Below are 14,596 nucleotides of genomic sequence, written 5' to 3' on the forward strand. Positions count from 1 at the left end.
AGGGGGGAGAGTGCTGGAGCTTCATGGAGGTTGTTGAAGTTTTCATAGATGGTCTTGATTTTGTGATGGAAGAAGGCACTGAGTTTGTTGCAGAGGTCCTGGGAGGGGGGTAGGTCAGTGGACTTGCTGCTGAGTTGATGATCCTGAAGAGTTCCTTGCTGTTGTGTGCGTGGATAGAGATTCTGTCTTAGAGTGCTTTCTTCCTTGAGTGACTGATGAATTTGTGGTGGGCAGTGGTGGCTGTTTTCTAGTTGTCGAGATTCGCTGTGGTTTTGGAGTTCCTCCATAGTTTCTTGAGACTTCTGCAGGTTCGTCTAGATTCCCGGAGCTTGGCGGAGACAGAGCTTCCCTTCTTGGCGCGAGTGATGGAAGAGTTCTTGAGGGCGGCAACTGGTGTTTGCGCTGTCAGTGATTCGTTTGTGTAGGGTGCATGCAGCTGAGTTGGGATCGTTGCCGGAGGCGGTAGGAACAGAGCCACTGAAGGTGGCGGTGAGTTGCTCGGAGATCTGCGGCGGTATTTTTTTATTTATTTAATACATTTGTAAGGTGCAACAGCTACCCTGACGGTTTCCCGGCGCCTTGGATCTCTGAGCGTGAACTGAAATATTGCAAGTGCTACTGATTAAAAAGCCAAGCTTTGGGGGCGTGGCCAACCGGGCAGCGAGATGGCCGCTCTGTGAGTGAGCTCCGCCGGCTGCACTAACTGATCCTGTATTTATCCTGCTCCATGAACTCGAGGGACCCAGTTCTACACGCGGATCGACGGCAGACACCCGGCTGATCCTTCGTCCGGAGTTTGAGGTGCGCCAGACGCCGGGACACGGAGCTGTGGCCTTTGAAGTTCCGGCCGGGTTACGCGACCTCAGGGACCCACTGCTGCGGAGCCCGCCCCGGGCGTCACGGCCAACTACAGCCCGGGGATCGGAAGGCCTCCTGGTGCCCTATGAGTGGAGACGTGCGGGCCCACGTACAGACGCGCCGCTTCTCCGGGATACACCGGTGAGTCACCGCTACACCGGGGAAGCGATCTGAGGCTCAGCTGACCCCGCAGGCGCGGGTGACCTGGCGCTGGTCTCCTGAGAGCAGACATCTACGGAGCACCCGAGGCGGATCCGCCATTTTGCATGTGGGCCTGGCGCTCGGAGGGAAGCTGTGCGCGACCTTGGCTCAGGAGCTGGGGCCTGAGATTGACCCCCACACTCGTCGGGGGAATGGCGCAGGGCGGCCCTGTGGGGGGGGAGCGTCTGCCTGCCAGAGCCCCCCACGATCGAACACTGGGGATGCTGCAGGAATTCTAGATCTGCGCAGCAGGACAATGTCAATGCTTCCACCTGCGGCAATATCCTAGCGCCTACGGCGGCCCATTGTCTGGTTGGGTGCCTCTGATCCTTCACAGCGCTCTGGTGCATGCCGCTATCGGGCTGCTCTGGCGCGCAAAGACTTTGGTGGACCCGCCATTTTGGAATAGCGCTGCGCACTGTGCTAGCCACCGCCTGCAGTTTGGTCCCCCCTGCCAGCCCAAGCAGCCCTACGAGACCACACGAACAAGGACAGTGCGGCTTGTCTGTGCTGTATGCATATAGCCCCCCAAACTCTGCTGGTGCCGGTAGGTTGCCCTGCTTGTCATTGCGGATAGACACACGCGGCCTTCTAAATTGTGCGCCCCGCTAAGTGCCACGCTTCCGGAACCAAGATGGGAGGAAAGAATGATGCGCGGCAACCCAGGCTCAATTTTGAACAAAAGAGCCAGGCTAAGCAAAATGTGGCTGATCAGGATAAAGAGGAGTCATCATCGCAAGGGACTACAGCAGACTTTGACTTTGGTGCACTGATGATGGAAGTCAGATCGAGCCTGAAAGGCATAGACACCAAATTGGATGCCATGTCCTCACAGTTGGAATCGGTTAAAACCAAGGTGGACGCACACGAAACTAGGTTGGACTGCCTGGAAAAAAGACAAACTGAGTGCTGCGAGTTCCAACAACAAGCCAAGCAACACATCACGAACCTTGAGAAGGAATTGGGAGTCCCTGCGGGCTAAGTCAGATGATTTGGAAGCACGTTCCCGGAGATCAAACATTGGCATCACGGGAATTCCGGAAACGGCGAACACTGGCAAGATGGAGGTGTTTGTGGCAGACCTCCTGCACGAACTCTTCGACCCGGACCTCTCACAAGTATTTACGGTCGAAAGAGCACATAGATCACTTGGAAAGAAGCCACCGGTGGGCGCACCGCCACGCCCTATTCTTGCTAAACTACTGAATTTCCAAGACAGGGACCTCATCCTACGCCTCGCTAGGGAGAAGGGCAAGATCACACATAAAGGGAACAATATCTTTTTCTACCCTGACTTTACCCCCCTGGTGCAGGCTGCCCGAAAGGAGTTCATGCCGTCCAAGAGACTGTTGCTGCAGGCTGGTGTCCAATACTCTCTCTTATATCTGGCAAAACTGTAGGTAGTCCATGAGAGCACCACACACTTCTTCACAGATGCACAGTCTGCGCTAAAGTTTGCTAAACACATTTGCGGTCCAGGGGCGAGACGGAAATCGCCGAGACTGGGGGATGAATCTGAACGGCTCAGTGATAATGATTAAGTATGATGTTGCTATGCAAACTGTGATACCGTCTGTTTAATTATTTCACACTTTGCTTATGTGGTCCGTCCCCCCCCCGCACTTTCTGTTGCTGTGCTTGCCCTGATTCGGGATGGGGGTGAGGACTGAGAGGTGGCCGTGTTGCGTGTATGAGGCTGCTGGTTCACAACACATTCCTTATGTTCTGCTGGAGTGTCGGTGGTCGACCCTGTGGCGGGGTAACCTTTTGGATTATGGAGTTTCCCATTTGAGTGCAGCCACCCTGCGCAAACAGGGGTGTATGCCGGGAGCACCACGCCCCCATGGGGTGTCTCCCACTGTTTATGTTTCTAGTTTGCCACCACGCTATGCGTGTCTTTGAGTGGGATTTGTCACAACCTGATTGGGGGGTTGGTGAGGGTGGGGGGTGTTGGGACGTTTGATAATTATCGAGAGTTGGTGCGATAGAGGATACTGTCCAACAAACAAATTGTATGTAATATTGCTATGCTCAAACTGGGTTGGTTTGTCCGGGGACAATGGGGTGGGCAGTGGACAGGGACTTGTGGATTTGAAAGATACGAAATGGGAGGGGTTAAGTTGTGGACATGGAACATTAGAGGTCTTGGGGACTACAAAAAGGCCAGGCTGATGCATGGTATGCTTGCTAGACATAATGTGGATATATGTTTTATACAGGAGACACACCTCAATTCTACTCCTTCGCCTAGATTGAAACACTCTAGACGGTCACAAGTGTACTCTGCAATCTATTCCAACTAAGCTAGGGGTGTGGCAATACTTATCCGCAGGGGCCTGGACTGGAGGGAACATGCCATTATACTAGATAAGGAGGGGAGATACGTAATTGCACATGGCTCACTACAAGGCAGACCGCTAGTACTTGCGGCTATTTACGGCCCGAATGAGGATGACCCGGAATTTTTTCGGGATGTTTGGGCTCAGATCATGCTGCTAGATTGTTCGCAGATGGTCTTAAGGGGCGATTTCAATGTGGTAATTAATGATGACTTGGATCGCAGAGGCGCAGGCAAACCCACACACGCTAGAGCTCGCCAGGCGATTCTTGATGTAATGGAGGAGGGTCTGCTGTCAGACGTGTGGAGAGCTAGACACCCAGAGGTCACTGTGGGTACATGCATAACGAGCCATCATGCGGCCTGGTCCCGCCTGGACTATTGGCTTGTGTCTCCTAACGTGGCATTGTGGGCCGTAGAGGTGGACATACAGGCCAGATCACTCTCAGACCATGCCCCCTGCCTATTGGAATTGAAGGTACCCGATGTCCCTAAGAGAACATTCTCCTAGCGCCTGCCCCCCCCCCCCCCCCCCCCCCCCCCATGCACTAACTGACTGCCTTCACTGAAGAAATTAGAACAGATATTGTGAAATATTTTGAAGAAAACGAGGGCTCGGCATCCACCGAGGCTATAGTGTGGGACGCATTCAAGGCGGTAATTCGAGGCCAGTGTATCTCTAGACAGGCCGGGGTGTTGCGGGCTATACATCAAACTCTGAATCAGCTTGAGCGAGAATTAAAAGAGCTAGACCTGGCCTTCTGTCGGGACCCCTCACTAGAGTTAGCGGGTCAGATGAAAACCAAGCTGATCGCCTTTAATGAGGAGGCACAGCGGGAGGTTAAATTCCTAGGTAAACAGGCAGAGGCCCGCAGGTACGGAGAAGGGGACAGGCCGAGCAGAACCCTGGCACGACTGATTTCTCCGCGCTCACAATCACACTACATACACGCCATCAAAAATAATGAGGGGACACTTGTTGTAGGGCAGGAAGCTGTTCTTGACACATTTGCCGAATTTTACAAATCCCTATACACCACCAGACAGCCCACGATCCCAGCTTCCCTGGAAAGCTTCCTAGACTCCATTGCTATTGTTTGGTTCAATAACCTCCACCGCCGTTATATGGATATCCCTGTCACGGTCCAGGATATAGCCCAGGTGATTAAAAGAATGCCTGCGAACAAAGCCCCGGGCCCGGATGGCCTGACGACAGCCTTTTACAAGGCATATGCCGAAGAGTTGGCCCCCAAACTTCACTCTGTTTTTGCTGAGGCCCTGGAGTTGGAGTCCCTACCGGACTCGATGCGCAAACCCTTAATCATAACTTTGCTGAAGCCAGACAAGGACTGCCAGGTCCTTGACTCATACCGACCCCTCTCCTTGATAAATGTTGATGTTAAGATCTATACAAAAATCATTGCGGACAGACTGCAGCCTTTGTTGCCGATGGTGGCACTCCCAGTTTAGTTGGGGTTTATACCTGGCCGAGCCACGTCACACAATCTTAGGACAATATTTTCCATTTTGCACTACTTACATCCCTCTATACAGGCCGCTGTCATCTTTTTGGGCGCCACTAAAGCGTTCGATTCGCTTGAATGGCCCTACCTGTTTAGGGTTCTAGGGAGGATGAGCTTCAGCCCAATCTTCATAAATTTAATCAAGTTGCTGTACGAAGCACCCAGGGCACGAGTAAGCGTTAATGGGCTTATATCCCAGCCATTTGCCATATCCCGCGGGACCAGGCAGGGATGTCCTTTATCCCCGCTGCTCTTTGCGATAGCCATGGAGCCCCTTGCGGCTAGAGTTCGACAGCATCATACCGCAAGAGGGATAGGCTTCAGTTCCCGCAGTCTGCTGATCTCCCTGTATGCTGATGAGGTCACGCTGTACGTTATCAACCCTGATGTGAACTTCAACCCCCTGCTGCGAGAATTTGTCCGCTTTGAGGGCCTGGCTGGGGTATCCATCAACTGGTCCAAATCTGTCGCTTTTCCATTAACTGACACCACCCGGGAATCGCCCTCTGACTACCCCCTGCGTTGGGAAACGGACGCAGTTAAATACCTGGGGATTTGGATAAGTCGAGACATACAGGATTTATGGACTCTGAATTTTGGCAGAGCAGTGGACTGGCTGGAGGGAAAGGTGGAAATCTGGAACAAGCTCCCCCTGTCTCTGGTCGCGAGAATAGCACTAGCAAAGATGGTGGTCCTCCCCAAATTTTTGTATTTATTTGTAAATATTCCAATACCCTTGACGGCGCACTTTCATGCACGTGTGCGATCGCTACTGCTGGCGCTTGTATGGGCTGGTGGCCAAGCGAGAACATCTTGGGCGTTGCTCACACTCCCGCTGCGTCAGGGCGGCTTGGGAGCTCCTGACATGAAACTGTACTCACTGTGTGCACAAGCACAATTTTTGCACTTCTGGGCTTTTCCCACTCCCTACCAGCCACACGTTGCGGTGGAGTTGGCTGCAGTGGCCCCGTCACCGCTGAGTGTGGCGCTATATGGCAAGGTGTCTCGTCCAGCGAAAGACGTGGACACGGTGGACATGCTTCGCTGGACGTGGCGCGAACTGCGAAACAGGGCGAAACTCCCCCTACTATACGCACCAGCCATTCCTCTGCGAGGAAACCCTATGATGTCCTGCTTGCGAGATGGGGGTGGCGTCCTTAAACTTCGGGGGCAAACCCTACACACTTTTGCTGACCTCTACCCGAACGGTGCCTTCAGGGACTTGGGTTTGCGCGAGGAGGGACAACCTGAGTCATTCTCTGACCTATTCCTGTATCATTCACTTAAGGCATCCTGTAAAGCACTATGGCCCCAGTTCCCGGAGGAACCACCGCAGCTCCTAGCGCTTCAAAACTTGCTATCGAGACCCTCCCCTAAGAAGCTGGTGTCTCGGTTGTACAACTGCATGCAAGATCAATTCCCCGTTACTGTGCCTTCTTCTATACATGCCTGGAATGCTGACCTGGAGGTGCCCCTGTCGGAGGAGCAATGGGAGTTCTGTTGCAGACAACTTACGACACTATCGCCCAATTACAGGTTGAGATTGGTACACTTCAAATTTTTGCACAGGTACTATCGCACACCATGGTCACTTCACCGCATGGGTCTCAGGGATGACTCTACATGTTGGAAGTGCGGCTGCGAAGATGCCTCTTTCTTGCATGTGGCATGGAGCTGTCCTAAACTAGAGGAGTATTGGTCAAACACCTTCACTGCCATTAATCAGATACTTCACAGAACCGATGACCCGTCTCCGCTCCTTGGGCTGCTGGGATGTGTTCAAGACACCTTACCCAAACATAGGAAGTTGCATGCGCTACTGCTCCTTTATGCCAAGAGACAGGTGGCGGTGCACTGGGGTCGTCGTGCATTGCCTACATTTAATGCATGGGTAAAGGACGTGACATACGGCAACACACAGCTCGAGCACTACTGGGAAACGATGCCTACCACTTCCCGACCTAGGGACATCTGGGAGCCTTTCACACAGTGGTCACGGGAGCGTGCAGCCTCCCCTGACTCCGTGCAGTCACTGCCAGGAGAGGTGTCTGATGATATGGGTTGACACCTTTTGTCATGTAATTGTGCTCTCCTGCAGTGGTATGACCTGAAGCGTAACTGTTATCCATGGGTGCACGATGGGGGTGGTGGAGCCATGCTCGTGTCTTTGTGCCCGTGACTCTAAATGCTTTGCTGTATCTCTCCCATGGCCTGGTGGTCCCCAAATATGATTCCGCTCCTCCCCTTTTTTTAAACTGTCATGGTCTACCTTTCTGACGTGGTCTCTGCTGCTGCCTGCGCATTCGATGTGTGGCACCTTGCCCGTAGACATTGATCCTTCAATACCGTAGACATTATGCCCGTTTGATGCTTTTCCTCTGCACCAGAGTTGGTTTTTGTTGATGTTTTTGGGGAGGGGGGATGGGGGGGGGGGGGGAGGGGGGGGAGGGTTTGTAGACATTGCTTGATTTGCACTGTTTGCTTTTTTTGACCTGTGGTGCCTATACACTTGTACTGTTGCTTCATTTCTCCAACTCCTCCGATGGTACGTTGCATGTATATTAACCCGAGAAAATGTAAGACACATTGATTTACTACTGTTGCATATGCTCACTGTCTACATATCTAAACCATGAATAATAATATTGCATTTGTGTACGGTTTGCTATGACACCTAGACCATAATGTCACATGATCTGATAGAAGCCAGCCTCAGGGATGTCGGCGTGACGCTGTGTAACTATGCCAAGGTCCAATAAACGTCTTACACCAAAAAAAAATTAAAAAAGCCAAGCTTTGACTCCCTTCCAGAATTGGAGGTAGCTTGCTTCCAGACGAAGTTCAAGTGGTAGAGAGTTCCACAAAATATGGGGCCAGATAAGAGAACGAGCGTCCACCCAGACGTACTCGCCTTAATCTGGGGACAACAAATTTGGCTTGCGTCATGGACCGAAGTGCGCGTGAACCAGCCTACATAAATAGGAAGGTGCCCCATTCGCATTAATCCTGAACATGTAACAGAGTGCTTTAAATTTCACTCGGTTTGCAATTTTCAGCCAATGCAGTTTCTTGAGATGTTGTGAAATGCTCGTGCGCCCTGGGAGTTGGAGGAGCAGCCTAGCAGCAGCATTCTGCACAACCTGCAGACGGTTAATAGTGTTTTTATTAGAACCTAGAATCGCTCTGTAGGTGAAGTGGACGCAACAGTGGTCCATCCATGGGAGTTCGGAGGTGTGGCTGAAGGAGATGGCATTTCCTGCTGTGAAGATAGGGTTGAGGTTGCATCCTGCTGAGTGCCTAGGTCTTGGTGCGACCTGAGTGAGCCCGATGACATGACGTTTTTCCAGGAGCGAGATGGAGTTGGGGTCTTGGCGGCTGTCAAGGTGGGAGTTGAGGTCCCCCAGCAAAATGTAGTCGGTGGAGGTGAGGACATCAGTTGATGATGTAGGAGATTTAGTCGGAGGAAGGTGAGCGGGGTCCAGGAGGTCGGTAGATTAGGGTGCCACGTAGAGTGGTGGTCGGTTTGACCTGAAGCTTGAAGTGGAGGTGTTCCATGAGGTCCGTAGGCACGCTGTAGGTGAACAGGTGGAGGTTGGCCTTGTAGGCGATGGCGATGTAGCCTTGGGGGCAGTTTGGGCGGTCCTTCCGGGGGATTTTGTATCCTTCGGGGATGGCGATTGCATAATAAAGGTCCAGAGGTGGCGTTTGTCAAGGTTTCGGTGAGAAAAGGTAAAGTGTCCGTTGGTGTCGAGGGGTGAGGAGAGTTTGCAGTTGTTATTCTTGCCGTCGTTCAGTGCGTGGAGAGTCGCTGAACTGTAGCGTTGGTAGGTCGTAGGAGCAGGGTTCCTGGCTCTGGTCGCGCGCAGATGGACTTGCCTTTGGCGCGGCCATGCAGCGTCCTTCATTAAGTAGAGAGCTGGGAGGGGGGAATGGGGATGAAAACACAGGAGAGCCCACGGGGGAAGCAGCGTCGGTAGGCGGCAGAAGGGGGGGGGGGGGGGGGGGGGGGAAGAATGAGGCTGACTCAGTCAACAAAGTAAATAAGGAATTCAGAAAAAGAGAAACTGAAAGGAAATCTAAAGAAAAGGAAAAGAAAAAAAAAACTGGGCAAGCAATCAGTCCAGACCAGGGGCAAGAACCACTGTCTGTGTTGGGCCGACAGGAGGCAGTAAACTGCCCGAGCTGCGCGCTCGGAGAGCAGGAACCCAGGGGTTTAGCTCTCACTGAAGACAGAGTAATCCAGTTTAGTTACATATAAAATCTGAAAATTACATTTTCAGTAACAAAAACAAAAGAATGCCATGCCCGAAAGAAGCACAATGTGAGCAGCAGAGACTGCGGCAAAAGCTCTGACACTTTAAAATATGTTCAGAGCGTAGTTTCCAAAAATATTGAGGACTGTTTATAAATCAGGGAGGCTCACTACATTTGAAAGGCAAAACAGTTTGCATGTGTATTTGCAATTGAGTCTCAATCGAAAACTCTAAGACAACAAAATGAACACACTACAAATACACCATTTGCAAAAGAACTTGACATTGAATGGAGCAAGGTATTATTAACTGTCTTAACTGGTACTTACCAATATTTCCCCAAAATAACCCCCCGCCCATCAGTTCATCAATGGTGCATAATGTCAACAACTAACAGGAGGCAAAAGAAAAGGGAAAACTGTATCCAAAGGCACAAAACTTACTGACTGCAGTAATAAACAGTTTTAGCAAACGAAATGTAACCAATACCTAAGTGCCTAGGTTTGTAGATGCACACACATGTTCAGAAACAATGAGTTTTTTGCAATAAAGAATAAAAAAAAATGTCCCTTAATGATTATTTTCAAGCAATGAAGCAAAGAAAAAGGTAACAAAATCAGTGAAAGAGGAGCACACCACCATTTTGTCTATGCCAAATAAAAATGTTCATGTGTACCTTATAGGGCAATCCACGTTCTTGGCTAAACTTTCTACAAAGCCAGATTTCCCTGCCATTCAGAGCTGCTCTGTCACCTTTCCCTTGTGGAGATGCGGTAACATCAATGTCTGAAACCTGTCCTTGTGAAGCTGTGTTCCCTAGATTGTCCTCAATGCGGGGTCGATTTCTCAGACTAAAAGATACCTCCTTTGTTAAATAGTTCAATAAATTAGTCAAGAACCAAAATACATTTAGAATAGAAGATAAAGTGAGCAACACTTTGCAAAGACTGTCAAGGTCACAAATGCAAAATTATTCATAAACATTGGGAAAAACATTTCAATACAAGTATAGTTTCTTTCTACAGCTTGAATGCACTGAACCAAAATAAAATTGGTGTAAGAAACATAAGAAACATACAATTCTGATAACCGGAATGTTTCCAATAGCAAAACACCAACTTAAAAACTTTCAATAAGTGTAAAACTGTGTTGTGCGTGTTTGAATGCATTAGGACATGCAAGTGCTGCATGTACAATCCTAAGGCAATAAACAAATCACAGGAAAAATCACAACAATGGACTCTAAGTGACAAATAAAACATTTTTTTATAAACTAAATAAAAAGTTGATACAAAGAGTCTCTCAAGTATAGACATAAGAAGTCTAGATAGCTATGCATTTTAACCAAATTAAACAACATTTATTTTTGCGGTATCTGGCATGAAGATTTACCTGTGTAAAATAGTCAAGCGAGATACCAATGGATCATCCAAGAGATCTCAATGCACAGCCTGCTGCAAGTGTAAGTTATGCAAATTATACTGCAAATGGCTTAACTTGAAATTCTTAAATTTCATAAGATTTCACTCATGTAATAAATATTTAATTTAACAGAATTGCAGCTGTAGGCATCAGTGCATGTATTCTCTATACAATTTCAGCATAGGTCTAGAAATGCAGAACTACCACTGCACACAGTAGACTTGCTTTCAGCAGATTATTATTATTATTCAGCATTTATTGAGCGCATAGCAATTCTGCACACTTTGGAGCTTCCTCATCGTTGCTTTAGGTGCTCCAAGTTAAAGAGATGTGGAAAATTAATACGGTTTGGTAAACATTATCTGCGTCATCTTGTCCTTTTCCCCCGAATGCCACACTTTTTGTCCAGCACACCCGCCATTTTAGGTGCCTTGGTCAGAACCACACTCTGCACGCCGCTGACCCCTAGCACGGCTCTTCACCCTCACAAGCACACCCCCCCGCATGCTGCCAGCCCCCGCTCTCACATGCCTTGGGTCATAAACCCCTCTTCCACGCAGCTCTGCCTCGGAACCCCATCCTGTTCCCAACGCGACACTTCCCTCCATCCCTTTCATGGTCCCGGATCCCTTGATAACACCCCTCTTTCCTTTGTGCCCATTTGTCTCACTCGTTCCCAAGCCGCCACCTGGCCCTGCGGGTACTGTCATTGCCCCCTTCCTCCTGTACAGTAGGAAACACCCCCCCCCCCATCAAAGGATCCTTGAGCTAATCAAAGCCCCCACCCCATGAGATCCGATCAACCTCACACATTCCGTGAATCGGCGGAATGTCCAGCTGCGCCAAGGCTTTGTTGCCCAATCCTGGGTCCAGCGACGCCGACCGCTTCATCCATCGTGGGACAGATCGCTCCTCCATCCTGGTCGCCGACAACGCCTCCTGGTCCGTGAGATCTGCGGTCACAGCGTCACCCACTCGCCTTGTCGAGGTGGCTACCATCCGGTGCCCTCCTGGTGCCCACTGACTACTGGCTAGTAGTCTCGAACTTGGTCCCCTCTGCTTTCAGGTGTCATCTTCCATCGATCCAGGCTTGGATCCACCGAACTTTCTTCACTGGTCGCCTGCCAGCAACTTCTTTCTTCCAGGCTCCTGGTCCGTCTACGAGGATTCCCGACGTCTTTTGAGTCCTATGCAGCTGCAGCCCCTGGGCTAGGTAACTTCGGCATTTCGGTGCCCCAGCATAGCCTCACTATCCAAGGGTCAGAATCCACTTTCGTTTTCCTCCTACCAGGTCGGGTTCGCCCGAGAACACTAACTTTGTCTTTACTAGCTACCATAGACTTTGTCCTGCATCACGCGTGAGTGTGCACACTCTGCACCCGAGTCCCCTGGGTCTCCTAGAAGTAATCTGAAGATTCTATAGTCAAGATCTAGCGATTCCTAAGCCTATTAGTACTGTACTTACCTGCTAGTAATTTCGCATTCCACTTTTCCACTTTCAGAGTATATGGTTTTCCGTGCCCCTCGGGCATTTGTGTATACTGCGCTAACTTAAGTATTTTCGTAAGAGTTTTGTGTTGTGCTTAGTACCCTGTCCTCATAAAGAGTACAGGGCTGTTGTGATTCTTAATAAATATCTTGTTTATTTTCATAACACTTGTGTGGTGTCCTTTCACTGGGTATTCAAGGGGTATATGTGTGGTAAACAGCTGGCTTAACACGCCCTCTTGAGTCTTTAGCCTTAGACTGCTCGTATCCATGCTACTAGGATAGCTGGTCTATAAGGTTGACTTACAACCAATCATCAATAAGGGTTGCTGGACTGATACATAGTGTTCACTAGAATAGTGAGCACTGCATATCAGGCCACCTTCTCACAAGGGCCCCTAGGGCAAAACGTATACTGTGCTAATTTGTTGTGTGCTACTTAAGTTTAACTTTTTTACTTTTACCTCTAGCCTCATAAAGAGACTAGAAGGGGTGTTTTTAGAATAAATACATATATTTTATATATATATATATACCTGGTGTGGTTCTCTTTTCAATTGGTCATTCACAAGATTATAGACTGATAAAACAAGCTGCTTTACATTCCTTCAAGACTTAGCCTGAAGGCTGCTCTCCACAGCTACCACTGGATAGCTTTCTATATAGGTCGTCTTAAACCTACCATCAATAAGGGCCGTTTGGACTGGTGCAAGGTGCCCACCGGAATAGTGGACAGCATATGCCAGGCCAACTTCTCACACTTAGTAAATGTTAACTCCTAACTGATGGCTATCCAAGGGTGGTAAATTTACTACCAAGTCTAGCACTAAACTTAAATGGGTGGATTTAGGCATATGGAAATCACAACTACAAGTGCCCGGGAAGGTGGATGGGACGCATGTGAATCTACAGCTCTATATGCCAAGAACAGATGCTTACTGGGTAAGTAACATAATCCGTTCAAGGCATGTGTGCTGTAGATACACATGCTTTGCATAGACAACTTTTCCTTTATCTTTTCCTTTATCTGTATTTATATATAAAAATGAGACAACACTAGTACATTTTGCTGTGCTGCCGTCCGGTGTCTCCCCCTCCTGAGGGGGTTAAGAGGTGTCAGCCCGGGCTGAGACAGCTTCCCGGCACACAGCTGCCAGCCGCACCAGAGTACTTCACAGGTCTTTGAAAGACCATTTCTTGTTAATGAGGCTTGTTGAACAAATGCTATCTGCTAATGACACGGAGTACAGGCGCCACGTGAGGATTCAGCTGCTTGTGATTATGCACGCTCTCTGGTTTGGGGAACAAGGCCAGTTGGCTTTAACCTCACCATAGCCACATTACCTGCGCAGGGGAGAGCACTAAAATAAGACAAGATGCACTGAAGACAGAGATGATGCACTACAGAAAGCGAAAAATGCACTAAAGAAACTTCCAGCCCCCCTTCCCAATCAAGATCATAGAGAATAAGACCGTATGAGGCCTTCAGCACCATCCGAAAACAAGCCACATTGCACATGAGCAGAAAACAGCATGGCGGCCCAAGAGCCTCCCCTGCACAAGGTGGAAAAAATGGGGAGCGATCTGGGTTGATCCCTATAGTGCACAAAAGCTTCCTTTTGTAAAGGAATTGAAAGATGCTGCCCCAGGGCACAGCCCACGTGTGCCTGGGGAAAAATTCAGAATCTCTAAATAGATTTCAGTAATGTCTATGGTACGATCATTGACTAACCAAAACGGAGAACCCACTTAGCAGAGGCCCACCTCTCATAGGAAACGAGAAATAGGAATAAACCCATTGACCCAGCTGAGACCGGGTATGCTTTATAAGTTATATGCCTTTTATTTATGTTTTGGTTTTTTAAATAGATCAATAAAAGGCATTGTCATTTACAATGCCATTAGCTTAAACTAGCGTAAATATGAGACCTTTTGCATTGCAAATGCTTGTTCTCTTCTGCACACACAAAACATATATCCTCATAGTGATGGCCAGGGACAGCTTTAGCACTGGTGGGGCACAATTGGGTTGCAGCTGAAGGCAGTGTGAGTTTCTCTCAGTGGGGCAGAGGATGTGGCTCTCTGCTGAAAAATACTAGCTGTAGCGTCGTCTTTTGCGGATATAGAAAAATGCTTCAAAAATAAATAGGAATAAATACAGACGGAAATGGCAAAAAAATAAATACCATAAAACCAGGAGCCCTACTTATAACACATAGCAATGATTTGCAAAGGAAAATTAAAGATATAACACACACAAAGACATGCCTCTTCCTGAATCTTCTCCAAAGACAGAAAATAAATGTACTTTGCTGTAACAGTTGGTGAAGTATGGGGAGGGGACGTAGCCTTGCACCTGAAGGGAGTGGTATATTGTTCTTGAAGGAGAATGGCTGCCAAAGTCCTCAACCACAATGGGTAAAGTGAAAGTACAAAAGGAACCTTTTTTGGCCATGCTTACAATCCAGGCAATACATAACTAGTAGGGAAGGAGATAGAGAAAAAGGCCTTAA

At 49.0% G+C, this 14,596-nt stretch overlaps 1 protein-coding gene across 9 annotated transcripts in view; it reads right to left on the reverse strand.

Annotated features, from left to right (window-relative positions):
* Nucleotides 1-14,596, reverse strand: part of PCM1 (pericentriolar material 1) — a 1,333,387-nt gene that overhangs the window by 1,224,963 nt on the left and 93,828 nt on the right. The gene's annotated exons all lie outside the window — the stretch shown is intronic.

This window comes from Lissotriton vulgaris, chromosome 3_1 (genome assembly GCF_964263255.1).
Source record: "Lissotriton vulgaris chromosome 3_1, aLisVul1.2, whole genome shotgun sequence".
In the NCBI taxonomy this organism is placed as follows: Eukaryota; Metazoa; Chordata; class Amphibia; order Caudata; family Salamandridae; genus Lissotriton; species Lissotriton vulgaris.